We start from the raw sequence: 27449 nt of genomic DNA, 5'->3' as shown, positions 1-27449 counted from the left end.
TTCCATGAGGGCAGTTTTAAGCACATTTGTAAAAAGTGTAACCCTCCTGATGCTTCCTATAGGGCAGAACTTGCAAAGAATTCCAGTGCTGACCCTTTAAAAAAATATCCTCCTCATGGAAAAATGAGAGTGGCATTTCCAGGAAACGCCTTTTCCTTTTTTACCAATCCGCGAAGGAGCCACATGCAGGCGGAACGCGAGCCTGTCAGAGAGCATGAAATGACCGCTTGGAAACCAAACGGTACTTTGAACTTTGCAGCTGTTTCGAGTATTTGATTTCTGTGGAGTTGCCTTTTGAAAAAGATGTGGCGCAGTTGTATAGCTTAATGAACATACAGGACACTCACAGTGTCAATCAGAACAGGACATTCTCTTTGCAAAGGAAAAGCTTGTCTATAAGATTTTGTGTCTAACATGCATGTCTAGTAAGTTAATGCACACAATCAACAAACAAATATAAAAATCAAAATGCAAAGTTGGCAGTTTTAACTTGCGGTCTAGCATTTTTAAAAACAGAAAAGCAGCCACTCTTGATCTCAGCAAAGATTCTCATTCCTCCAGGTTAAGTTTGAATCGAGAAACTAGTTTAGATAACCCCCCACCCAAATATTCAAGTCCTGGGTGTCACCTAAATTGTTGAAAGCCCCCAAGGACCACGAGTAGACCGTGTGTCTGTTAGAAATAGCTCTTCTGACATGGGTCAATGTGATTTTTTTTTTTTTTTTTTAGAAATTCTGCTGAAGTGATCATTTAAAAAGTTAACAATACCAAAGGTATATAGAAATAGTGTTGCAAATTGATATTTATCCCTAACTTGATCAGTATCTTTACAGAAACTAGCAATATATTAATGTCACAATTAGTAAGTTTTAACGTTGACAGCACTAATATGCATACAAGAACAATTAAAAAATAACAAAGACAATTTCAGCAAATCTGCCTTTTTAGGAGTGTGCGTGCATCAAACTCGTAGCCTTTCGCGTCAATCAATATCCAAAAAGTAGGTCCAGGTTTCAAAAGGGTTCATGACACCTGACTTGAGAAATTGTGCTTTTAGAGTTACAAAATCATTAGAAACTCTTACATAAACATTGACATTTACAGCCCTTATGCTGGGTCACCATACCTCGTCAAATATGTTTGCAAAATTTCAGCAATCACCTCAGGGTACAATGCAGCAAAAATGTTGAAAAGCCGTCAGACAGATTTAACTGCCTTGCAATCATCGCGCTTGTTCACACATTGCTTTCCACCCCCCGCCCTTTCTTTTCTCAGCAAGGAATCGCACATCAAATACACAAAAATCACAGAAGAGAGAAACGCGGTAACCTTTGAGAGAGTCGATCAGAGGTGCGCAAGCACCCGGTACAGCCCAAAGCAGTAAAGACAACCCACTTGTACTTCAAAAACATGACATTTGCCACCTCAGAGCACCAAACATGTCTCTCTAAGTCTACACCTGTAAACCAGCAAACCCACACAATGTAGATCAAGAGCTTTCCCTGCTCAAGCAAACACTATTAAAAGTTGCACAGTAGCCTGCCTCTTTCAGAGTGTGTGTGTGTGGGGGGGGGGGGGGGTTGCGTGAGAGAGAGAGAGAGAGAGAGAGAGAGAGAGAGAGAGAGAGAGAGAAAAGAGAGCGAGGGTGGAGAGTGGAAAAAGTGTGTGTGGTGGTCAGCAAATCAGTCAGTCAGCAAAATACAGTTGTTGGATATCATTTAAAGAAAAAAAAAAAAGAAAAGAGAGAGAGCGATAGCGCCTCACATACCTGTTTGCAGCAAATTGGCGGCGGGGTCAGACCTTCTGGCAACCCGGTGGTACCTCGTGTTAATTATCCTCCCGGAAGGACGCTGCTGGCTGCTACGTCCTCTCTCGTGAGGCAGCAGTCCTACTGTCCCACGGTCGGTGGATGGAGGTGAGCGGGAGAAGAGAGGAGCAAAGAGAGTGAGTCAGATCCAGCGGTGGGCCCGAGTGCACCATGACTGGCCTACGTGAGATTGATCGCACAAGCTGAGGCCTCTGCGGCGAAAAGGGGGGGAACTGTCTGGAGAGCGCCGTGCTTTGTGTCGCCTGGGGATGCTGGCCGGTCGCACGCACCATCACATGCACACGCGTACATGTCACATAATCTCTGTTAGCATTTGTGCTAACACAAAAAGAGGAATGAAAAGTGTGCCGCATGTTTGAATGTCATCATCCTGGCGGATGGAGGCCCTCATTTGCATTCACTGACAACTGCAAGGACATCTGCTCACGTACGACTAATGTGTGTCGGCTGAGCACGGACAAGCAAATAAAAAAAGGTCAAAAGTCTGGTAGGGAGAAGGGCCCAGAACAGTGATTACAAACAAAAGACTAAAAAAGAGATTCATATGAGTGGTGGGAGTGAGCCTGCATGGCCTCGGAACGTTTCAGGGGAACTGGTGCAGGCTAATCTTATGAATGCCTTAAAAACAAATACAAACACCTGCCATTTATCTGATAGCAAAAAAATCAGCAGTCAGAAAATCTTAAAACGTCAATGAGGGTGATGCATTTAAAAGAAACAAGCAGTCGTTCAAATGATTTGTAGCTTTGATCTGGGAGCGAAATGATATAGGAGCTGGAATTTGGCAAACGCTGCGGTGTACAAATCTTTCAACAACAACAACAAAAAAACGAAACAGAAACGATTCACTATTTCCAAAACCAACCACAGAGGAGCTAACAAAACTAAAATATACATATGTTGCATTGTGAAAACCCTTCAGGAAAAATATTTGAAGTAAGCAGCGGGACAAGTACACTAAAACAATATGATAATCAAGCATATATTCTTTATCCTCTGCCCAAAATATTACTGTCAAGCTTGGTTTACGTTTGACATGCGTACAAATAAGGTTGATAATTTTTGCAGCATTCTATTCAGGTATTAGTCAATAATCGCCCAGATTATAGAGGGCAGTGTGGTGCATATATGGAATGGAAACCAAATTACACCATGATAGAACTAGAAAGGGTTCAGACTATTTGATACAAAAGGAGAAAAAAAGGTTTAATGCTTTATTTAAAACTCATTGGCGGCGATAGATGTCCAATCTCATTTGACTGGGAGGGTTGGCAGCAATCGTTCGATTGCTGACGGCCCCCCAATTAAATGGGATTGGACGTCTATCGCTGCCAATGGCAGAGAAACATGATTATTCAATGCCAGCCACCCCAGTTGAAATGGATTGGCTGTCGGTCACCATCAATGGCAGTGAATGAGTTAATTATGCCAATCAAGGATCTTATTTTTCCAGAATAAAATGCTATTGTATTATTGATTTATGTTATATTACTGAATATTTTCTTATTTAAAAATAAATAAATAAATAAATAAATAAAGAAAAAGTTTTTTAGGGGGGAGTAGGTGATTGGAACATATTTCTATTCATTTCAAGAGGGAAATATGGCATGAATTTTTTTTTTTTTTTTTTAGTTTCAATTAAATATTGCATCGTCAGGCGCCACTGTGCATGCATTTGAGATGCCTGGATTTACCATCACTTATTTCAGCCTAATTTTCTGATTTTAATGAAATATTTGACTGCAACCGTCCATTACAAGTCAAATAAACATGAGACCGGGGAGATATAGGCAGCAATGATGATGTTGAAAATCAATTTGCATTGCATTAAGCAAATATAAAGGCCTGCGGTTGAGTTCTCTACAGCTTAGAGAAATCACATTTCCCAAATCAAGCGTCCCCATTCAGCCATCTTCTCCTGGCTGTCTCAGCCTGCCTTGCCCGGTATGCAGACTGATCCAGATGGACACGGCACCTAGACCTCCATTCCCCCATAGACCCTCTGGCTGAACTTGACTCTCAGTACTACAGATGGTGAGGAGTAAACTTCACCTTTTGTGAACCTTGGGCTGTGACATGCTCAACCCCACCGCACGAACCACTATCCTGTAGTGGCCTTCCCATTGCATTCAGGTCACATTCCCAGCAGCTATCATCACGGATACCTGATCAATACTGGGGAATTATCACAGAAGACTTCCTCAAACATAGTGTCAACATGCTAGCGTTGACCACAGAGCGTGTGTGTGATCACTGGGGTGGAAAGGAGCCGTGACCGAGTGGTGGAACCTCAAAAGAGGGAGAGCCCCTTGCAGAGCCCTGGGGGGGTGGTTTGTGGGTTTGACCGGCTATGTTGCTGAGCATTCTGGGCCACAACTTAAAAGGACATCAGAGGGCTGTCAGACAGCAGACGTGCAAAGCCCTCTTCCTTCCCTCTTCTTGATTCATGACCACTGTTCATACAATTCAAAGATTTTTCAGAAATAACTGTCAGTGCTTATATGTGTTTCCACCACACACACATTGCTAGAATCACTCAAGTTAGGCCAATTAAAGACTTACATTTCTAAATGTTTACCTGGGTTCTGTGATTGACTAGCAACCAAGAGGATGCACTCTGCCTTAGGCTTCAAATCAGTTGGAATATGTTCCACCCTAATGAGAACAGGCGCAGAAGGGAACCTAGTGTGTAATAGCTTTTAAAATCAGAGGTTACTAAATTGCTATTTTTCTAACGTTTAAAGCACAAAAATACTCAAAGGGTATTATGCCCATTCCATCCCACACCAAGTGACACGTTTGAAAAATAAGTCAATCATCACGGGAGAAAAAAAATCCCAGTTATCATCTTTCTGCGATGACAAGCTAATATTGACAATGATTCAGAAAAGATGTACTGTACATAACGATGCGAAAGACAACTGGTATTGGATGACAATATACTGGATGAGGAATCTCTATATAATAGTACTAATATATAGGGTTGGGCATCAAACATCGAGTATCGATGGGACCCAGTTCTAACACTCCAGTTCTAATTTCCGTTCAAATTTTTACATTTCGATTCCATGTTTGGATGCCCTGACCGCCGAGCGGGAAAAAATTGCTGTCGAAAACCACGAAGAAGAAGCCACAGGACGTGCTGTTTGTGCATTGCAACTTGATTACAACCATGGACACGGTGAGGCGGCGCTCAAACGTTTGGCGTAACTTTAAAAAAAAAAAAAGTGCAGCTCAGTGCAACATTTGCAACACAACTATGTCATGTAAAGGTGGCTGCACGACCCAATTATGTACGACCGGCTTCTTGGAATGCAAGTGCTATGTGCATAGCTAGCTGAGCGCTACGTATTTGACACGTTGCGCCATCAGAACCAGATAAGAAAAACAATACATTACATCTGTTTTCTGCTGTCCCAGCAGCTAACCCTTACCCCGGATTAAGCAGTGGATGGATGGATGGATGGATGGATGGATGGATGGATGGATGAACGGACGGACGGACGGACGGACGGACGGATGATGGATGGATGGATGGATGGATGGATGGATGGATGGATGGATGGATGGATGGATGGATGGATGGATGGATGGATGGATGGATGGATGGATGGATGGATGGATGGATGGATGAATAAATAAATAAATGAAATAGATGAATAAATCGTATTATTAAGTCGGGCTATGGTCGATATCATGTATATAGAACTACATGCAAAATGACAGACTCGGCGGCGTTAGATTATGTAAAGAGAACTAGATGCGAAATGATGCGCTAGTAAACAGCCGCCATTTTAAAGCAGTACTGGTATATGCCTCCACAGTATTAAAAGGATTTTTGTTTTAGAATCTGTTGTGTTGCTTATTTAGAAAGATACAGCCATATAAAGCATTTGATTACTTTTAATGAACTCATAGCAGTGAAAACATAGCATCATATCACATAGCATCCTTGCCAGACACTCTCATCTCTTCTTCTCCGCAATATACGTACACTCCTACAGTGCCACTCATTGGCCTAACTGGTATTGTCACCACATAAACATTGCATGTGTCTGTAGTGTAAACACAACAGAATTGTTTTTTACAAATAAGGATTATTATTTTGCCTCATGTACATCAAATTATAACAATAAAAGAATTTGCAGTATAGTAATGCTTTGTTGTAGCTCCCAGCTAAGGTACATGTATGGCAAAAGAATATGAGTAAATGTTTTTGCCGTGAGCTTTTGAAAAATATACATCTTTGTGATAGTGCACTCCAGTGAAAAGAAAATTCATCACATTCAAATTCAAAGACTGATATCTATATGGCGGAAAACACTCAGGTGACTTGAAGTTCGGCTCTGAGAACCCCAATTTGGCCAAATTTCAAAATTGTCCGATATGCATGTGTGATACATCATTGGAAAGCTTAAAATCACAAATTAATGGGGGAAGAAAAATTTTGAACAGGAGAGCATTTAAAAAAAAATAATAATAATAAAACCGGAAAAACTCTATCTGGAGGTGAGAGCACACGAGATCAGAATTACAGAAGCCATGGGTTTAACGAGATATTATCACATACTTACCTTGTTTCGATCCAAAAACTCCTTGTAGCATGTATCACCGAGTGTCAAGACACAGCTGTGAATGGCCACAGTCAGATTTTGGGGGGATTTTATGGGTGAAACATGGCAATATAACAAGGGTCGCGATGCAGAAATCACAGACATCAATGAGTGGTCGAGATTTTCTTTTTCATATACTGTATTTACCCTTTTAAACGTTTGGGTTTTTTTTTTTCCAATTTTTCTTTGTTTGGATCGATTATTTATCACCTAACATATCAGAGAAAATGCGACAGTAACAAAAAAAATACAATTAAGCGATAGTCCGATATCCTGACTTTTTTTACAGACACCATTTTTTTATTGTGACGTCATATGTTTAAAAGTTTAAAATATGCGAGTGAATAATTTTTTAAAGTCGTTTTTTATTTTTAAATGACATATTAGACCTCAATTAATGATTCTAAGTCAAAAATGACAGACATTTTGAATAAGAGAACAATTAATTACCTTCGTTATATGGCTGGGTTGAAACAAAAGCGGTTCCGCGACGTCTGTAAACGGGGGTTTCCAGGGTAAAACAGACTAATCAAAAATAGTTTGGGGGCTTAATACGCCATGAATCTGCTATGGCAACATATAGACATGTAGTTCTATCAAACACAACAGATGTTTTGTCCAAGAGCAGAAACTGCTTTTTCAGTCTTGTCTGTGTTTTCTGCCATATACAAGTTAAAAATAGCCCTGTGAGAAGTTCATATAATTTATCAATTTCATATTGTGTTAATAATAAATAATAATAAATAATAAAACAATAATCATAAAAATTTATTTTATATTCATATAATTAAAGAAAAATCTAGAAGATATTAATATATACTATTACATTTTTAAAATGTAATTTTTTTTACCCTGCCTCTTTTTTTTTTTTTTTTTTTTTTGACCCTGCCTCTTATAAGAATCGGAATCGAGAATCGTTCGGAACCGGAATCGAAACATGGAACCGGTATCGGAACCGGAATCGTTCAATTTTAAATGATGCCCAACCCTACTAATATAAACTGATGGCAGATTTGAAATTAGCGACCAAAACTGTACGAAGTCAGTTAGAAAAATAGTCATGCAACAGAAAATGGAAGAAAAAATGTTGGCCAGTCTTCTTAGAGCTAGTCTAGTTCAACCCTTTCCCTTGTTGATTGATTGATTGATTGATTGATTGATTGATTGATTGATTGATTGATTGATTGATTGATTGATTGATTGATTGATTGATTGATTGATTGTAATACAGCAATACAGCCCAACTTTGACCTAGCTTCATCAAATGTGATCAACAGAGAGAGAAAAGGTGGATTGAAGGACTGCCTAATAAATTATTGAGGTTAAAATCTCACTCGCATTACCCAGCTTTCCCCTGTTCCGTTCCATTTTCTTCCACCTTTTTATTTTTAAGTTGAATTTTAAAACATTTATATCACTCTGTTTCGGGGTAAACGAGCAGAGGGAAGATTTTCCATTAAAAATAAAAGTTGAAGAGATGAGGAAAGGGAAGTAGTACCTATCTTGGTGCCTTTTGGATTTTAGTCATCTTTAATCAATTCTGTGTTTCTGCACCGGGGTAAGCATCAGAAGAAACAGCCTCGTCATTTTTCTTGTCTCAAACCCTCTCTCGGAGGTTGGGAACTTGAAAGGAGCGTAAAAAAAAAAGAAAAAAAAACTTTTTACCTTTTATTGTCATTGTATGCGAGTCCTTGTTCATCCTTACTTTTGTTTGTTGGTTTAAGTGAAATTCCACCATATTTTGACAAATGAGACATTAACCATTTACTTTTTCCAAGGTCAGCTACAACTGAATAGTGAATTTAATGCTGAATGCAGGGCATTTTAATGATATTCTATGTGCACAGAAGAGGCCTTCCACCTGTGATATCACATTTCTCTTCTTCATTGTACCTGCATATGCACCAGCTTTTGCCAGAACTCATTCATTCTCGAGGTGGGGGGGATACAAGAGCTAAAGCTTTTTTTTCTTTCTATTTTAATTTTAGAGCCCTGGTGATGGTGTGTTCATCAACATAATACAGAAGGGAGCTGTCAATCAAAAACACAAAGCCTAATTTGAAAAAGCTGTCAGAGTGAACAAAATCACACAGTAAAATTCATACAAGATCTTTCTCTTTAAAAGTTAGTGCAAATGTTTAAAGAGCATACGACAGGAGAAAAAAGTCTTAAATGGCATTATTATTATTACAACAATTTAGCAAAGCGCAAATGACGAGAAATTAGTCTTTTAATCTGCCGGTTAGCCACGCCTACCATTATAGGGCTCTAGCGTCCCCAACAGGTGGAAGATGTCAGCGGGAGACTGGGCTCATCGGTTTTACTATTCAGCCCATTGAGGGGGAATATTCAGAACGAGGAAAACGCGACGAAGAGAGCCGCAAAATGTCATTGTTTCAGTCTCTCTACTCCAATATTTTTACAGGATATTCTTTTTATCCAAGTATTTTCCCCCACTAGCTAAATAAATGGCTTGAGAAGGACCAGTGAGCCCGTCGAGGGGGAACTATTCACAACGAGGAAAACGCGACGAAGAGAGCGGCAAAATGTCATTGTTTCTGTCGCTTTACTTCAATATTTTTACAGAATATTATTTTTATCCAAGTATTTTTCCCAATTGCTGAATAAATGGCACGGTCATGACAAATAACAGTCTTGTGCTAAATGGAATATGAAATAATAAAAATGCACTTATTCAGGACGACATGGCAAAATTACTCCATAATGGTCAAAACTGCCGACTTCACCTTTACTGTCGCACCTCCCGAACGATATTTTATGACACCTAAATCGGACATATGTCATTTCCCTTCCCCGGCTTCGGAGAATGTAAACAAACCAAGAGGCGTGACAGCTAGCCGACATGCTAACCCGAACTGTATGATGTTTCAAAGTCTTCGAAGCGGAAAATCACACAATATTAGCCCAGATTATTTGACATGACGACTGGGTTGTCGTTTGTCTTCGCGGATTAGCAAACCACCCGGCGGAGAGCAATTTACAGTTCGTTCGTAGTGTTTACTTTGTAATCGCTGTATTCGTATTTGACATAATACAAAACAAAATGTTTACTCAATTCCTCGTAAGTCCGATGGTCCCACAGTAGTAGGGCTTGTTTTGGCCAATATCCACAGTGAATGGGAACCTTTTGAAACTCCAAAAAGGCGCACACGCCTCTCCCTCATAAAGCAGGATTTTTCTGCAGCCGTTTGGCTGGCGTGATGCGAAAAATAAACGTATTAATCCGCAAAATCAGCTGAATCCTTAGTCCTCATACACAACAATACGGCTGTTTAGTGAAGAGGACACCTTCACCCGTACGCGTCACAGCGCCTTCCTCCTCAATGCAAGACCAAAGCCGGAAGTCACTCATTTTCATGGCGCGGAATTCAAAAAACTAAATAAATATAGCGATCGGTTCCACACACATCCAAGCGTTCCATATCATTCAGGAGCATAAAATACCGCGTGTATTATGAAATAAACATGCTTTTTCGTGTCACATGCACTTTAACCCTTTATAGGGCACTCATTCTCTGACAGCAATAGACTTTCAATCCATTTTGACTGAGAAAGGATAGCAGTGATCATTTGATCCCTGCCTTTCCCTTTCAGTCAAATTAGATTAGCCGTTCAGAGTTGTCAATGGCAACCAATGTAAGATTTCCCACAAAGCTTTATGAGCCTGACAGGCCACTACACTTATTCTTCATTTGTTGACCATATATAAGGCAAGGCAAGGCAAGGCAAATTTATTTATATAGCACAATTCAACAGAAGGCAATTCAAAGTGCTTTACATCACATGAAGATCATAAAAATCACATTTAAATCAATACAACGTAAAAATCAAGACAAAAGATTGCATTTAATCACAAATAGAATAAAAATAAATAAATAAAAATAAAACAAAACTATAACAAAAACTACTACTACTAATAATAATTGAAATCAGCAATGGAGATAAGCACAAGAGGAATAGAAAGCAGGTAGATTGAACTATATAGACAGTTATGGATATGCAGTGCTAAACAAAAGCGTTTTTAGCCCTGATTTAAAAGAGCTAACAGTTTGAGCATACTTCAGACGTTCAGGTAACTTGTTCCAGAGGTGAGGAGCATAATAACTAAATGCTGCCTCACCCTGCTTGGTTCTTGTTCTTTGAATATGCAGAAGACCCGTTCCAGACGACCTTAGGGGTCTAGATGTCTCATAGGAATCTAACAAGTCAAGCATGTATTTTGGTCCAAGGCCATTAAGTGTTTTGTAGACGAGCAGTAGTATTTTATAGTCTATCCTTTGACTCACTGGAAGCCAGTGTAGCGATTTCAAACCCGGTGTAATGTGGTCCAGCTTCCTTGTATTTGTGAGGACTCTGGCTGCAGCATTCTGTACTAGCTGCAGCTTCCTGACTGATTTTTCATCAAGACCCGTAAATATACCGTTGCAATAGTCCAATCTGCTGAAAATGAATGCATGCATAAGTTTTTCCATGTCTTGTTGAGTCAGAAGCCCCTTAATTCTGGTTATATTTTTTAGGTGGTAATAAGCGGATTTAGTGACGGACTTTAGATGGCCATCAAATTTTAGGTCTGAGTCAATAATTACGCCAAGGTTTCTGACTTGATTTGTAGCTGGAAGTGACATTGTGCTAAGTTGCCTGCTTATCTTTGACCTTTCCTTTTTTGGCCCAAAAATGATCACCTCTGTCTTCTCCACATTTAACTGGAGAAAATTCTGGCACATCTATTCATTGATTTGATGAATGCATTTACTCAGAGAGACTAAGGGACTATAATCATGTGGGGACACAGAAATGTACAGTTGTGTGTCATCTGCATAGGCGTGATAGGAGATGTCATACTGTTCCATTATCTGAGCTAAGGAAAGCATATAGATGCTAAATAAGAGTGGTCCAAGAATTGACCCTTGAGGGACTCCACACGTGAATTTGGTTCGTTCTGACTGATAGTTTCCGACTGACACGAAGAAATCCCTATCATGTAAGTAGGATGTGAACCACTGAAGAATAGTGTCAGTAAGCCCTACCCACTGTTCCAATCTGCTGAGTAGTATGTTGTGATCAACCGTGTCGAATGCGGCGCTGAGATCCAATAGTAACAGAACAGATGATTTGCCTGCATCGGTATTCCGACGAATATCATTTAGGACTTTGATAAGCACGGTCTCGGTGCTGTGTTGTGGCCGAAATCCAGACTGAAATGAGTTAAAAAGATTGTTTTGCATCATAAAAGTCTGGATCTGTTCGAACACAACCCTTCCGATAATTTTCCCCAGGAATGTCAGATTTGATATTGGCCTGTAATTGCTAATGGTTGAGGCATCCAGATTAGGTTTTTTTAGGTGAGGTTTTATTACTGCAGTTTTTAAAGTCTGTGGAAACTCTCCTGTTTGGAGAGAAGTATTTATAATCTGAAATATGTCTGGGGCTATGCAATGAAAAACAGTTTTGAAAAAGTTTGAAGGAAGGATGTAAAGGCAGCATGTTGTGGGCTTTAATTTTGACACAATTTCTGTGAAAGTGGCATAGTCCAAGAGGCTAAACTGTCTAAGATTGACGTGGGGGACATTTTGGGAGGCATTTAGTGTAGCAATTGTTAATCTGGAGTTGCACACAGTCTGTCTAATCTTTAGTACTTTGTGTGTAAAGAATGCTGCGAAAGCATTACAGGACACCTCAGATGCCAAATATAAGAAGGACCTGACCAAAGAGATGTTGTCCACCATAACACAATCCTTTGGGTTCACTGAAAAACTAATGTTAACCCTTAATAATGCACAAATTTAAAACTATAGGAAAATTTTATTAATATTTTCTTATTGTTGCAAAAATGTTGCTGCTAACTTAGGACCTCATTGCAGTATTTCTCTTGTTGCACATATTTCAGTCTAAGCCAGCTGTAATCACCTATTTATAAGCCATAGAGTATATATTTTCCCATTTTTCTTTCTTTCAATCATTCTATATGTTTGTACGGGAGTGCCACGTCAAATTTTGTGACTCACAATGTTCATTTCGTTGTTGACAATAGCAATAAAGCCCATTCTATTCTATTCTATTCTATTCTATTCTATTCTATTCTATTCTATTCTATTCTATTCTATTCTATTCTATTCTATTCTATTCTATTCTATTCTATTCTATTCTATTCGAACAAATAAACACGCAAATAAGTTAGCTTTTGAATGTTATTGGACGCCATAACCAAAGTGTATTTTTGTTTAAATTCATTTTAAATGTATTCATTTAGATTTTAGGAACGTTTTTTTAATTCAGAATTTCGAGCTCGGGCGTCCACATATGTGGATCACACGTGTATACCAAATGGTCTATGTGCCCCAAAACCATATAACCATGTATGGGGACCCCAGGTCTTTATGAGGTTATGTTTCTTTGTTTGCATACATACAGTGGGGAAAATAAGTATTTAATCAACCCGTAATTGTGCAAGTTCTCCCACCTGAAAATATTAGAGAGGCCTGTAATTGTCAACATGGGTAAACCTTAACCATGACAGACGGAATGTGGGGAAAAAAACAGAAAATCACATTGTTTGATTTTTAAATAATTTATTTTCAAATCATGATGAAAAATAAGTATTTGGTCAATACCAAAAGTTCATCTCAACACTTTGTTATGTACCCTTTGTTGGCAATAACGGAGGCCAAACGTTTTCTGTAACTCTTCACAAGCACACACTGTTAATGGTATTTTGGCCCATTCCTCGATGCAGATCTCCTCTAGAGAAGTGATGTTTTGGGGCTGTCGTTGGGCAACACTGACTTTCAACTCCCTCCACAGATTTTCTATGCGGTTGGGATCTGGAGACTGGCTAGGCTACTCGAGGACCTTGAAATGCTTCTTACGAAGCCACTCCTTTGTTGCCCTGGCTGTGTGTTTGGGATCATTGTCATGCTGAAAGACCCAGCCACGTCTCATCTTCAATGCCCTTGTTGATGGAAGGAGATTTTCACTCAAAATCTCTCGATACATGGCCCCATTAATTTTTTCCTTTACACAGATCACTGCACTGTCCTGGTCCCTTTGCAGAAAAACAGCCCCAAAGCATGATGCTTCCAGTCCCATGCTTCTCAGTGGGTATGGTGTTCTTCGGATGCAATCCAGTATTCTTTCTCCTCCAAACAGGAGAACCTGTGTTTCTACCAAAAACTTCTATTTTGGTTTCATCTGACCATAACACATTCTCCCAGTCCTCTTCTGGATCATCCAAATGCTTTCTAGCGAACCGTAGACGGGCCTGGACGTGTACTCCCTTCAGCATGGGGACACGCCTGGCAGTGCAGGATTTGAGTCCCTGGATGCGCATTGTGTTACTGATAGTAGCCTTTGTTACTGTGGTACCAGCTCTCTGAAGGTCATTCACTAGGTCCCCCCGTGTGGTTCTGGGATTTTTGCTCACCGTTCTTGTTATCATTTTGACGCCACGGGGTGAGATCTTGCATGAGCCCCAGATCGAGGAAGATTATCAGTGGTCTTGTATGGCTTCCATTTTCTAATAATTGCTCCCACAGTTGATTTCTTTACACCAAGCATTTTACCTATTGTAGATTCAGTCTTCCCAGCCTGGTGCAGATCTACAATTTTGTCTCTGGTGTCCTTCGACAGCTCTTTGGTCTTGGCCATAGTGGAGTTTGGAGTGTGGCTGACTGAAGTTGTGGACAGGTGTCTTTTATACCGATAATGAGTTAAAACAGGTGCCATTAATACAGGTAACGAGTGGAGCCTTGTTAGACCTCGTTAGAAGAAGTTAGACCTCTTTGACAGCCAGAAATCTTGCTTGTTTGTAGGTGACCAAATACTTATTTACCACTCTAATTTGGAAATAAATTCTTTAAAAATCAAACAATGTGATTTTCTGTTTTTTTCCCCACATTCTATCTCTCATGGTTGAGGTTTACCCATGTTGACAATTACAGGCCTCTCTAATCTTTTCAAGTAGGAGAACTGACTAAATACTTATTTGCACCACTGTACTGGTATAGGAGACCAAAAATAGTTACTTGCCTTATAAAGGCTTAAATTTGTAACTCATTCTAAAAATGAGCATTGCAGTTAGTCAATTTAAACTACATAAAACAGAGAGGCCGTGAATACCTAAGGCATCATTATTCAGGAGGATGACCTGAGATTGTGATTTTTCTCTACTGTGAAGGGCCATCATAACCTTAGCATAAGGTCAAAGGTCCCATGGCCCCAAGGACCCATCAAGATCCCGGAAATAATGCAAGTGCTCCACGGAGGGCGCTCCTCTTTGGCCAGCAGATACCGCGTTCTGATCTCGCGTGCGTTTTGTGGTTTCCGACTTGCTTATTTGTGATGCAGATATGATCCACAGGGCTCACCATGTGGTCATACATCCTAAGTAGTGTGTGTTAAAATACGCTCTTAATAAAATATTTCTGGGGCAGCGCAGTTGTGCTCCCCACGCTCGTTAGAGGTCTCCGACCAGCTTGATAAGTGCAGCTCTGCTCCGTGATGATTTATTAAGGCTGGGAGAAGGGGGAGGGCTGCCCGGTCCAAAGCGCCTCAGGACACTCCGACCGCAGAGACATTTGAGGGTAAAGGCTCGGAATAGGGGGCGCCTCTGAACAGATTTACATCATCCAAGATGCATTTCCAAATGAATTATAGAGGGCCAAATGAAATGCATCAGAGTCTCACAAATTTTACTTCGTTTTGCAGGCCCGGATCTTTTATCTACTCTCGCTTCCTTCTGATGCGCTCGTCTGTACTGCCGTGAGGTAAATTCACGGCCATTTGGTTCTTATAGGGAGCCGCTAATGGAGGGGTAGGTGAATATAACGGATGATGTTAAAAAATAAATGAAACTGTATTGGTCAGATGTGAGCAAACAAGTCTCACTAATTGACAGGCTCAGATCAAGGTAGGTTAGGCAGATGCAAGTGGGAACATGATTGAGAAGCATTTTTTATCGGTCAAGTCTTGTTTTACAGACTACCACTGTATATTAATCCAAGTGATTTTTCAATAATTTAGAAAATTCTAACTTCATAAAGACATATGTAGGTACTGTATGTATATATACTGTATGTATGTATGTATGTATGTATGTATGTACAGTGCAGGGGTCGCGTTAACCGAATATTTTCAGTCGTTGACCGATTTTTTAAAACGGTGACGGAAAAAACTGAAGTCCATCTGTCATTTTGACAGGTTGCAATTTACACCCCAGACCACAGGGTGGCGAGTGAGCATATTAATTAGCTATTGTCTCTCTTGATGCATGACGTCGTTGGCCTTACTCTGAAAAATGCAACTGAGTGTCCGAAGTTTCTTCAAAAAGCCCCAAAACGACGATGGTGTTGATAAAAGAGGTGAAAAAACAGGGAGTGCACAAGCGAGCACGCAATTCAAGTCCATGCGCACCAGGAGGAAGGTGTGAGACAGCGTTCAGGCCACAGCAGGTGAACTGTTAATTTCATTGTTCCATATGTAGCCTACCTACTGGGGCCACAGTCAGCTGTTTTTGTCACTGTGGAGAAAAAGTTACATATTCATCTGCTTGATGTGTGATGGCACGGTGTGGATTCTCTGTTAAGCTTGTTCGGACAAAATATTAATTTAAAATGAATGAAAACTAAATACTATTGAATATGTTGAAGCGGTATGCAATGTTAAGAGTCTTGTTAGCTAGAATTGCTGTGTCCAGCCGCTGTAGCTCTGCTGCTCTCTGTGAACTCTCTATTCAAGCCGGAACGCGCGCGGCTCTTAAGTGTCTCTGTCACGTGTCGTAGCCGGTAACGCGCTCGGCCAAATGGACACACAAGTACGGAAGGTGAATTATGCCAAACAAAGGGTCACCACAATGTCACTATCATCATTTTAAAAATTTAAGTGACTGGTAAAAATAGATTATGACCGGATTTTTATGACCCTGTCAGTCAAAATGACAGACAACGAAAAAGTCTAGCGCAACCTCTGGTACAGTGTATCACAAAAGTGAGTACACCCCTTGCATTTCTGCAGGTATTTAAGTATATCTTTTCATGGGACAACACTGACAAAATGACACTTTGACACAATAAAAAGTAGCCTGTGTGCAGCTTTTATAATAGAGTTATTTTATTTTCTCCTAAAAAATAACTCAAAAACAAAATAACTCAAAATATAGCCATTAATATCCAAACCCCTGGCAACAAAAGTGAGTACACCCCTTAGAAACTACGCACATCCCTAAATGTCCAAATTGAGTACTGCTTGTCATTTCCCCTCCAAAATCTCATGTGACTCGTTACAGGAGTGCTGTCAGCATTGCTGCAGAGATTAAAGAGGTGGGGGTCAGCCTGTTAGTGCTCAGACCATACACAAGACACCCTGCAAACAGTTTGCTGAAGACATTTCAACAAAGCACAGGGATTTCTGGAACCATGTCCTATGGTCTGATGAGACGGGTGGGCTTGCTTGTGTACAGTCTTCAGAAGAGGCTTCCTCCTGGGGTGACAGCCATGCACACCAATTTGATGTAGAGTTCGGCGTATGGTCTGAGCACTAACAGGCTGACCCCCACCTCTTCAATCTCTGCAGCAATGCTGACAGCACTCCTGTTACGGGGTCACATGACATTTTGGAGGGAAAATGACAAGCAGTACTCAATTTGGACATTTAGTGATGTACGTCGTTTCTAAGGGGTGTACTCACTTTTGTTGCCAGGGGTTTAGATATTAATGGCTATATTTTGAGGGGGAAATAAATTAACTCTATTATATACGCTGCACACAGACTACTTTTCATTGTGTCAAAGTGTCATTTTGTCAGTGTTGTCCCATGAAAAGATATACTTAAATATCTGCAGAAATGCGAGCGGTGTACTCATTTTTGTGATACACTGTATATTGTGCTTATAACCGCCAATAATATCCCCTAATTTGTTGGGTTTTTTTTAAATGGTATTGAATCCACTGACAACAAGAGATGTCCATTTAAAAAAAAAAAAAAAACGAGAGGATTAGCTAGGTATGCTCATGCTTGAGTGCTTCTGACAGAGAGGCTGGCAGTGAATGATCACTGCAAATCTTATGGCTTGAATGTCTAGCGCTGTCAATAGCATCCTATGAGTTAAACAAGTGCCCAATAAAGGGTTAACCATGGAGGTTGTGTTCAAGGACGCAACATCTCTTTGGTCAGGTTGTTCCTATATATAGTGTTTGAACAGGTGAGAGCTGGAGTGCTCAGCAGTCATCATGAGAGAAGTGAGTCTTGAAGACGTCTCCACAGAGAAAAGCTTGGTATACTCCAACAGAGGAAACAGGCTTAGTGGTTGGTGGATAGATCGTTTTTCCTCCTTGCCACAGTTAATTTTCAAATCTCCAACATCCTATGGCTGTCTGTTTTTCTTCTTATGTTTTTTTTTCCTGCTTTCATTCTTTTCTTTTAAAATGAAACTGGAGCTGGGGCGTGATAGTGATAGATGGCTCAGCGCTCAAACACTTTATCCAATCCGGCGCAGATTTCATCCAATAAAGAATCACTTGTGCACTCTCAAACTAAATGGAAGTCAGGCAGCGGAGAGAAAGGGTCTGCCATGTGTTTCTGTGCTGCGAAAATCAAATTTTCGTAAAGCTGCCGCAGCGGTGGCTGGCGGACAAGGCGGCAACAGCCATGACTGGCCAGGGCCGCAAAGTCGGCACACACAATTTAATCCATCACGGAGCCCTTGACACCATATCAATCAACCTTTCATCAGCATGCCCCTCCTCAAAATAAAAAAAATAGAATATTTATATACGGTCACCTCTGACTGAGCTGAGCTTACAGCCCACTGACCAATGAAGGGAGACGGGAATATGATTATGAAGTCAAGCTGTATCCAGAAATAAGAGTTCTGTTTAAGTATTTGTCCCATAGGGAATATACAATGCTCTTTAACACATTGGATGCCATCGACGATGTGTGTTGAATGATCGCTGCAAGCCCTCCCAGTGAAAATTAATTTGATGTCATTTGGGAGTTTTTCGTATCGTTTTAAAAATTGATATTAAGGTGCTTTTATTTAGCATGGCTTCTTATACTATTTCCTTTTCCTTTATCTCACAGTTATTAGATATCGGGTATTCATCAGTTGAAATAACAATGAATTACTCAATTGCATGCAAAAGATTGTGACCTCAAGTGCTTTTCACCCAAGACAGTAAGGGTTCATCGATCACAATTTTTTGGACACTCACCAATCTCTGATTTTTGAAAAATCTGACCTGTCGATCTCGATTTTTACTGATCCAGATTTTTTGAGAGATCACCAAATAACCAATCCTCCAGAATTCATTAAATGGACCCCAATTGATTGGCCAACAGATTTATCGGTGCACCTTTACTTGGCATGGCACAGTTCGCTGTCAACCATCCAAATCGTTGTGTTAGCGTAACTGTGCGCAAGTTGGATGCCGACGTGATAGCTATTGCGCCTGAATTGATAAATGTTCCATTTGGACAGCATGCTATGATGACAGATAGACATTTAATCTAAAAGGAGAGTTTGTGGTAGACTGATTTTAAAGTGACAAGAGTGAGAGACCTAGGTTAAAATGTGCAATGAATTATGTGAATAAACTTTAATAATTGTTGTGTCCTGTGTTTTGGGACAATCAGAAAATACTAACAGAACAAACCTTTGATGTCATCACCCATAGCCATAGCTGGCCTTCATTTGCTCCCCACATTTCACTGTTCAGGGAGCCATTACAAGCACTTTTCCCATCTGCGAATCACATATACAGTATGGGGTATTTGGGCAGGTATAACGCGCTCGTCTCTTCCTCACAAAACTAGACTGTGATCAATATTCAACTGTGTGTTCAAGTTTTCAATAAACACAGCAGCTTGTCTGCACTTCCGATCAGCTCTGAGAAACGAACATTGTTAACCCCTTCAAAAAAATCACGAGTCGAAGTGGGACTTCCGTGGTAGCAGAGGGTTTGTCCCAGACGTCATACATTTTGACAGTGAGATTACGATTTAAAGGGGAAGTTGAGGACTTTTGAAATCAGGCTGTATCTTCGAGTTAGCGAGGGTTTAATTAGTCGGTGGAGTTGATTTCAACAAATTCCGTGTAGTTTGGTAGTTATTTGTTAGTTTCAGGGCTACGGAGTGGCTAAGCTAGCACATGTCAATTAGGCCATCTTAGCATGGCAAAAAAAACAACAACAACATATACACTCATGTAAATCATCGATGACCCATGCAATCAATAGTGCTGGCTATAATTTTTAGGACATAAGTTAGTAAAACTTACCATATCATGTCCATAATTGCAGTATGAATTGGAACGCGTCCACTATTTGATCATTTACGAGAAGGCAGGTTTGCTGGAGGCCAAAATAAACAACTTGTCGGGATCAGCCATCTTTTCTGTTTACATTCGCTTGGGACGCTCTGAGGTCACCACTCGTACAATCCGAGCGGAAAAAGTCCGACTTCCCAACTTCCTCGAATGCAGCATGAACACGAGTGGCTGAAACACTCCTCTCTATTGTGGTCGTATTACGCATCTAAAAAAATAGACCTGCAGAATGAAATGAATTATGGCAGTTTGTTGTGACATTGTTTTGGCCGCATGGGTGTTTTGAAACGATGATCAGTATTTTGAATTTATCCGATTATGTTGGATTTGTTCGTAGATCTGTATCGTTTTTTATTGGCATGCTAGGAAGGTGCCATTGACTCGCGCTAGCTTAGCCGCTCCAGAGCCCTAAAACAAATAAATTATTTGAAAACTGCACAAGATTTGTTGAAATAACCTCCGCCAACTAATTAAACACCCGTTAACTCGAAGATTAAGCCTAATTTTAAAAATTCTGAACAAACGCTTTAATGAATGTGGTACAAGAAATTAACCCACCATACAATTGTTATAAAATGATGGTGTGATCACAGTCCAAATCCAAAGTTTGCACCAGTCTTTAAACAGGTTTATTTTAATGGTGAAATTGGACAGGTTTAGAACGGGGCTCTAAGGAAGATTGCTCAGAATGGACAACCTCCTGTGGCAATATTCATCATTAAAACACTTTCAGGGCTTCCCCAGACTTTGCCCCTTATTTGGAACACGAGAAAAACGACTTACTGTGGTGGTACAGTAAACCCAGCGATGCCACCACAGTAAATTGCAGCTTGGTTTAAAGTGGTAGAAGAAAGACACCGTTATTACTTTCAAACTAAGTGGTGGGACACATTAATTAATAGCGATGTGCGAAATTTCCGAATCTTATATTATTCGCGATTCAGTCGTGGAAGATTCGAGAATGATTCAAAAACATCAAAATTCCGATTACTGAATTATACCAGGTAAAGCGGAAATAAAACACAGTCAGTGCAGTCTTCGGGACGCAATGAGGAAAGGACCGAGAGTAAATATCATGTTCAACTCATGCTGCTAGGTAAAAAAATAAATAAATAATACCTGACTGTGGCCAGCAGCTAGGCCTGTCGCAATATGCAATAATTCGATTTATCACACGATAAATGAAAATGAAGGCTGTAATTTTCCTGCTGTGATTTATCGCCTCACGTTCGTGTGTACGTGCGTGCGCGTGCAGATGTGCGGCGGACGTGCAGTTAAAAGTTCGGCTTCTTTGTTATCAACAGCGCAATATGCTGTGATGAGTATTCACTCTGTTTTATTGACTCCTGGGTATGTTTTTTTACACATTTGAACCTAGCCTAAGGCTACATTCATACTACAGGTCTTAATGCATGAATCCGATTTTTTCGTGTTTTTCCGACTCGAGCGAGGCATTAACTTGACGGTCCGAACGTGACAAGTAGCACAGAACTGGACCATTTCAAATCCGATCTGGGTCACTTTCGTATGTGGTCTAAATCCAATCTGGGCCACATTTTTCCAGAATGTGGCTGGCGGCCTGAACTTTCAAATCTCCCAAATCGGAATTCATGCAGCAATGACATCAGCAAAGAGAAAACGGCAGGCAGGACGGGAGCGATGTTGCTGTGCATTAGCTTGTAGCTTGAACTCTTCTTTCATGCACGAAGCGGGCTTGAACATGGTCATGAAAAAAATCAATGAAAAGGATAAGCCAGACAATTTTCGGATTTTAATTCTATGCGCTGAATGAGCAATATTTCAGTATTGCTTACATGGCCGAGACGGGGCAAATTAACACACCCACGTTATGTCACGCACACAAGTCAAGGCTTATGTGCGTGCGTGTATGCGTTCAATCAGTCCATATAAACTTTGAATAAAGGACTAAACGGATTATTAATGTCTGTTATTTGTGTCATCTTTTTGGAAATTAATACATGATCACCCTGGAATGACATACAGCTAGCATGTGTAATTTGTTTTGATGCTTCTGCGCATGCGGTCACTTTGCTGAGCGCATCTCCTACGGCGAATTAGTGTGTATGCGCGATACTTGAACTGGCTCCATCGACATAGGCAGTCTGAATGGGCACGAAAAAAAACCAGACATGACAAAAAAATTTGAATTTGTGCATTAAGACCTGCAGTATGAACCTAGCCTTAGTGAAGCCAAATTTTAGTTACTTCTACTTAATTAATCAATTTTTCTCTGTTGTTGTTGAAGTGCAATTGTTTGTGTTACGACAACTGTGCCTAAATGTGTAAGTTATTGAAGTGCAATTTTATCTTTCTTTGGAAAAGACATTTGATTTATTCTGTGTTTTTGTGCGGTATTGATTTTGTTGTCTTGTACTTAATAGAGGCATGGTCTATTGTTTTTAGTTGAGAGTTGAGTTCTTAAAAAGTATTTTTGAATTTAAGGGTAAACGTTTATTGCGTTTAAATGGGTGTACTTAATATTACTTATTATTATTAATATATACTGTATTCTTACTGTGTTATTGTAAATTGGCTAAAAAAGATTTGGGGGGGCGCAATACTAAAACTAAAATTTGTTATCGCGACAGGCCTACCAACAGCCACTACAAACAGCACCCAGTTGCTAGTTGCTCCAAACATACGACAACATACAGCTATGGTCAGGGGTGAAAGTGGTTAGAATTTCTTGCCGGAACTTTTTTATTTTTTTTTTTTTTTTTTACAATTTTTTTATTTTTTGGGTGTGGGGGTCAAAACTACTGAAATGCAAAGAAAACTGCTTTGGTCAGTTATTTCTATAACACATACAAAAACTGATTTTCATTAAAAATCGTATTTTTTCAATGATTTGCAAAATAAAACTTAACAAAAACAGCTATAACCCCATCTCCCAATTTTTATTTTCCCTAATTTCCTCACATACTAAATGCCAAATCTCAATTTTAACTATGTAAGAACATGGGATGTACATTAAAATTGAAGATAACGTAAACATTTTTTGTTGTGTTTTTTAATAATAAAGATATAAGTAACATACGTACATTTACAAAAATAAGTACAAATGACATATTATGCAGAGTAAAATGGAATATATTTTGAAGATCGCGCAAACATTGACTTTTTTAAATCATAAGGAAATGAAGCCTTCATAAATGAACAAATATAAGTCCATAGTGCACATTGACAGCTAAGATGTTCTGAACCTCCCCATCAGAGCAAAAAAAAAAAAAAAAAAACTAAATATGATAAATAAGCCACCTCTTTCCTTGCTCTTAAAGATTTTTTTTTTTTTTTTTGCTGTTTCAGACTATCCCTGGTGTTTACATGTCAGTATGTCCGCCAATTGAACGGATAAATGAGCCCAGACGTTTTGCTTGCTGCATGCATTCGCACATTGACGTGCCTCGTCAGACTCGGATACCTGCAGCAGCTGGGGAAATCTCCATGCCGTCCGTGGAATAAAATAAATAGTAAATATCGGTGGAAACGGATTAAGCTACACAAGCACTTTATTATGCTTGTTGTTAAATCTTGCGTATGTAAATCTGATGTTGGTAGATTGTTTTCTTCTTGGAGATGAAATGCATGTGTGACAGCTTTGACAGTTGCCGTCATATTTTTGGAATCAAAGCACCGTATACCGGAACTGCGTTCCGGCCCTGATTCTTATACCGGAACTGCGTTCCTGACCGTTCCTGCCCACTTTCACCCCTGGCTATGGTAGATATCACATATACTAGTATGTAGACACAGATGCGTAATGACAGACAATGGCGCCGTCAGAACATCTACAGAGAACTACATGCGAAATGGCAGACTTGCCGGGGCTAGTAAACAGCCGCTATCTTAAAGCAGTAGACTTCTCTAGAAGGCTCTGTTGTTGCGAACCTAATTACTTTTTATTTAAAATACCCCTAAATTGACAAAATCTTGACTTGATCTTTAAATGATTGAAACAGTTTTAAAACTTTGACATGTCGAAAGTAGACGGAAGGGAAATCATGGAATAACGGGACCAATTTCCAAATGTTTTTAACTGATAACTTGATACTGAAATTGTACTTTGTTTTAGCCTCAGAGGATTTTTGAACAATTTTGGAACTAATACTGTATACTAATATTAAAAGTGTGTGTTTGGGGGATTGTGCATCAATAATCGATTTATAATCGAATCGGAGCCTCTGAATCGGAATCGAATCGTTAGGTGCCCAAAGATTCCCACCTCTATTAATTAATATACGGTACAATTTAATGGAACATGGGGTTATGCCAGCAAAGAAACACCATTTTTTTCTTAAAAGATACTGAATAAGAACTATCAGAAGCTCACCAGGTAAACCTTTACTGTTTGACACCTGCTCCAACACCCTTTATCAACTCTCTGCCTCACCCCCTCCTTTGGCAGTCCTTTGTTCCGGGAATACAGTCCCTATTACCCCCTCTGTATCCCACAGGCTGTGGCTCCAGTGGCCTATGATTTATTATTCATAGGGGCCGCTTTTATATAGGACCTTAGTCTACCTGATACTCTGCCACTGGCCCCGTCCTGGGACAGTGCAAGGGGGCTTCTTCGTTACGCCTGGCACCGGAATACTAACATGACACCCGTTTCTTTGAAGCGTTCCTTCTGCATGTTAAATGGACATAAAAATCGTAAAAGTCTTGTTTATAGAATTTTTTCACTTTCTTTTGGGCCACTACACAAACATTAAATGATTCTCAGTCCAGTGAGCTGAAGCCTCATCTTGTTCACAGCCATGGGTGATGATGTTCTTTCTCGCGTGCACCTGTAAAGCTCAGTTCTCAGGGTGAGCTGCGTTCCCAATCCGCCTCACTCAACATAGCATAGAGGTCTTCGCTCTTGGCCCTGGACTCCGCCGGCTGCTGAAAACCCCAGTGAGGCACCAAAAGGCCAAATATACTGCTATTTTGCGGATGCCCCCCACCCACTAGTGTGTGTGCTACAACAGAGTGAAGGTGAACGTGCCTTGTCTGATTGCCAGCAACGGCTCAGATGACAAACAGCCAACAGCACAGCATGGATCAAACTTGTATTGTTGTTGTTCCGAGGTGCTCCTGACTAATTATTCCTCCCTCATTTGCTCATTTGCATTTCAAAATGGGGCAAAGCATAGGGTTTGGTGTCAAGGAGTTAAGCGAGCGGCTAAGCTTGAGGAGCAGAGAGGCTTACATCACGACCATCATGACATCTCCTGCTGAGTTAGCCTAATAAACCACCAAAACAGAATGGAAGATGTGCTGTTGTTTGTGTGAAGCCCGGGTAAGGGTGATGGTGGGTAGGGGGTTAGATTGACATTGCAAAGAGCTCTCAGTCAAATCAGCGGGTTGCCCCTGGATTAGTTCAGTTGTAGCACAACTCAGCGCTCCATGGAGATCATTTATGCAATTATCAAGAACAAGGCCAGCCGCGGCGCCGAACAGCTCACTTCAAAGGCCAACGCCAGATGAACGGTTACAGCACGCCGGTCTATTTCCATACAAGCCGGCCCCTCCCTCGTTGTTCATCTTCACTCTCTATGCCTGCGGGCATTTAGACTGTGCTAATGAACATAGGGCCCATTCCCCACCCAAACGCACACTCGCAGCTACTGTATGATTAGAGGTCCATGGTGCACAAAGAGAAACGCGTCCCAGTGAAGGACAAGTAAGGCTGTCACACTCCCGCCTCCTCAAACGGGCTTCATCGCTTGTATGAAATTGACTGGCTTTAGGGTTTCTGAACTTTATGTCTCTGTAGTTTATAAAGCTGTTTGGGTGTTACTGGGTGGGAGGGCTGCATCTCTTTCTCTTCCTTTATATGTATCACATATTACTGTGCCCAAGAATCATGATTTTTGGCTTAAAAGGTCAGCCATACTTCAAAGCTGGTCGTAAAGGCCTATTTTCTTGATTTTGGATTGATATTTACTAGGGGCGAATCACAATTTTCTGGCCAAATATGGCTTCACACATTTACTATTTGGAACATAAATACAAATTCCACTGCTTTCTACATAACGTAGCAAATAGTGGCAGAAATTGGGAAACGTAAACATCATTTTTCTGTTGTTAAAGTATGAAAATAATAGTGATGCACGATAATACATTTTTCAACCGATACCGATAACCGATAATTTCCTCCTCATTCCAACCGATAACCGATAATGTCAAGCCGATAATTCTATTAAAAGATTTATGTAAAATTTTAAAGTATACACAAAAGAAAATATTACTGTGCAAAAATATAATTTATTGCTCTTTTTTTTTTTTCAACATAAAATATGAACAAGTCGTCAATTCAAACATCTAAATAATGACAGATTGTCTGACATTGTGTAATGGTAAACTTTTTGCAACAATTACTTAAAGAGTAAATACCTAAGTTGCACAAAATGCCTTTAAAAGTAAGCCATTCCTAACATATATAACATTAATACACTGCAAAACACACCTCCTTAAAACTAGTCAGTTTTAAGTGTAAATCTATTGGCAATAAGCGAAATTATCTGCCATCGCTTCAAGTGTATTTCTCTCAGATTTCTTGGAAGAAAAATAGCTAGCTGAAAATAATCTTAACAGCCTCGTTTTAAGCAATACATAATTATACTTAATCCTAAAAAAAACAAAAACTTGGAAGAAGAAAAGATTTTGAATAATATTTGTGGCTACAGAATATTGATTTAAGAATTTGATTATCTACTGTGACTGTAATTGATCAGAGAAATAAGTTAAATAATTTGAAAAGTGATTGCTAATGTACATGCTCCGTTGCACACTGTGAAAATGATTAACTCAAAAGAGCGAGATGTCATGTACCCATTCTGCAGCGCTTTGTTTACATTTGCGGCTTTCACGACATTTGCTTTACAGCAGCTAAAGTGACACACGGCAGTACTATTTGGACGGAGTTGGAGCTCGTATCCGCGTGCGTGTTGTTTTGTACCTGAGTTTTGTTAAGCCAAAAATAAAGGCAGCGTTACAAAGTCATCTGACCGCTCTTCATTTTACATACTGAATGCATTATTGACTGGCTGACTTCGTTTTCTCCATGTTTAAATTATCATCTAACCACTGTGCTGTCATGATAAGCTTGCTTACCGGACATCACTTTTTCATTAAGAATGGTGGTCGTATAAACTGCATTATTTTTTTTTATCCAGGGCTTTGGTTCTCGGGTCATTTAGGTAAAAAAAAAAATAAAAAACATGTCTTGTCTTGGTGGCGGCGGCAGCTACGTTCGTACCGGATGATCCGCCCGCCTCAGCCGGTTCGCCGCGGCATATTCGGGTCCTGGCTCTGCTCGCACGCCGTAGGGGAACGCTCGAGAAACCGGGGTGTTCGCCGGAGGTCCCGAAGCCGGGGAACCGGGCTCAGCCCGCCTCGCCGTGCGGCGGCCTGCCGGACCGGCCAGAACGGCGGGCTCCGTCGGAAGACGGCTACTTGCCGACTATCGGTCTCCAGTCGTGCCAGTGTTTAGCCTTAGATGCGAATTTGCCACCCGCCTTGGGCTGCATTCCCAAACAGCCCGACTCTGTATCGTCACAAGCCCTGTAGTTTAACTTGGTTAGTGTTTACAATAGCGCTACCATTCCAGCTAGCAGCAGCCTCGTATTCGTTCCAAAAATCTTTGTGATGCAGTTTTAAATGG

General features: G+C 40.3%; 1 protein-coding gene across 4 annotated transcripts in view; it reads right to left on the bottom strand.

The window, feature by feature from the left end:
- Window positions 1-27449, bottom strand: part of zfhx3b (zinc finger homeobox 3b) — a 533557-nt gene that overhangs the window by 394902 nt on the left and 111206 nt on the right. For 3 of the 4 annotated variants that reach the window (XM_057852651.1, XM_057853147.1, XM_057853219.1), the window contains exon 2: window positions 1769-1891. The gene's annotated coding sequence lies outside the window, so the exon portion shown is untranslated. The remainder of the gene's footprint in view (window positions 1-1768; window positions 1892-27449) is intronic. The other variant, XM_057852735.1, reaches the window with a different exon arrangement.

Source organism: Corythoichthys intestinalis, chromosome 1 (assembly GCF_030265065.1).
Source record: "Corythoichthys intestinalis isolate RoL2023-P3 chromosome 1, ASM3026506v1, whole genome shotgun sequence".
In the NCBI taxonomy this organism is placed as follows: Eukaryota; Metazoa; Chordata; class Actinopteri; order Syngnathiformes; family Syngnathidae; genus Corythoichthys; species Corythoichthys intestinalis.
Note: the sequence above shows the minus strand (reverse complement) of the source record. Positions and strands in the feature narration are given on the sequence as shown.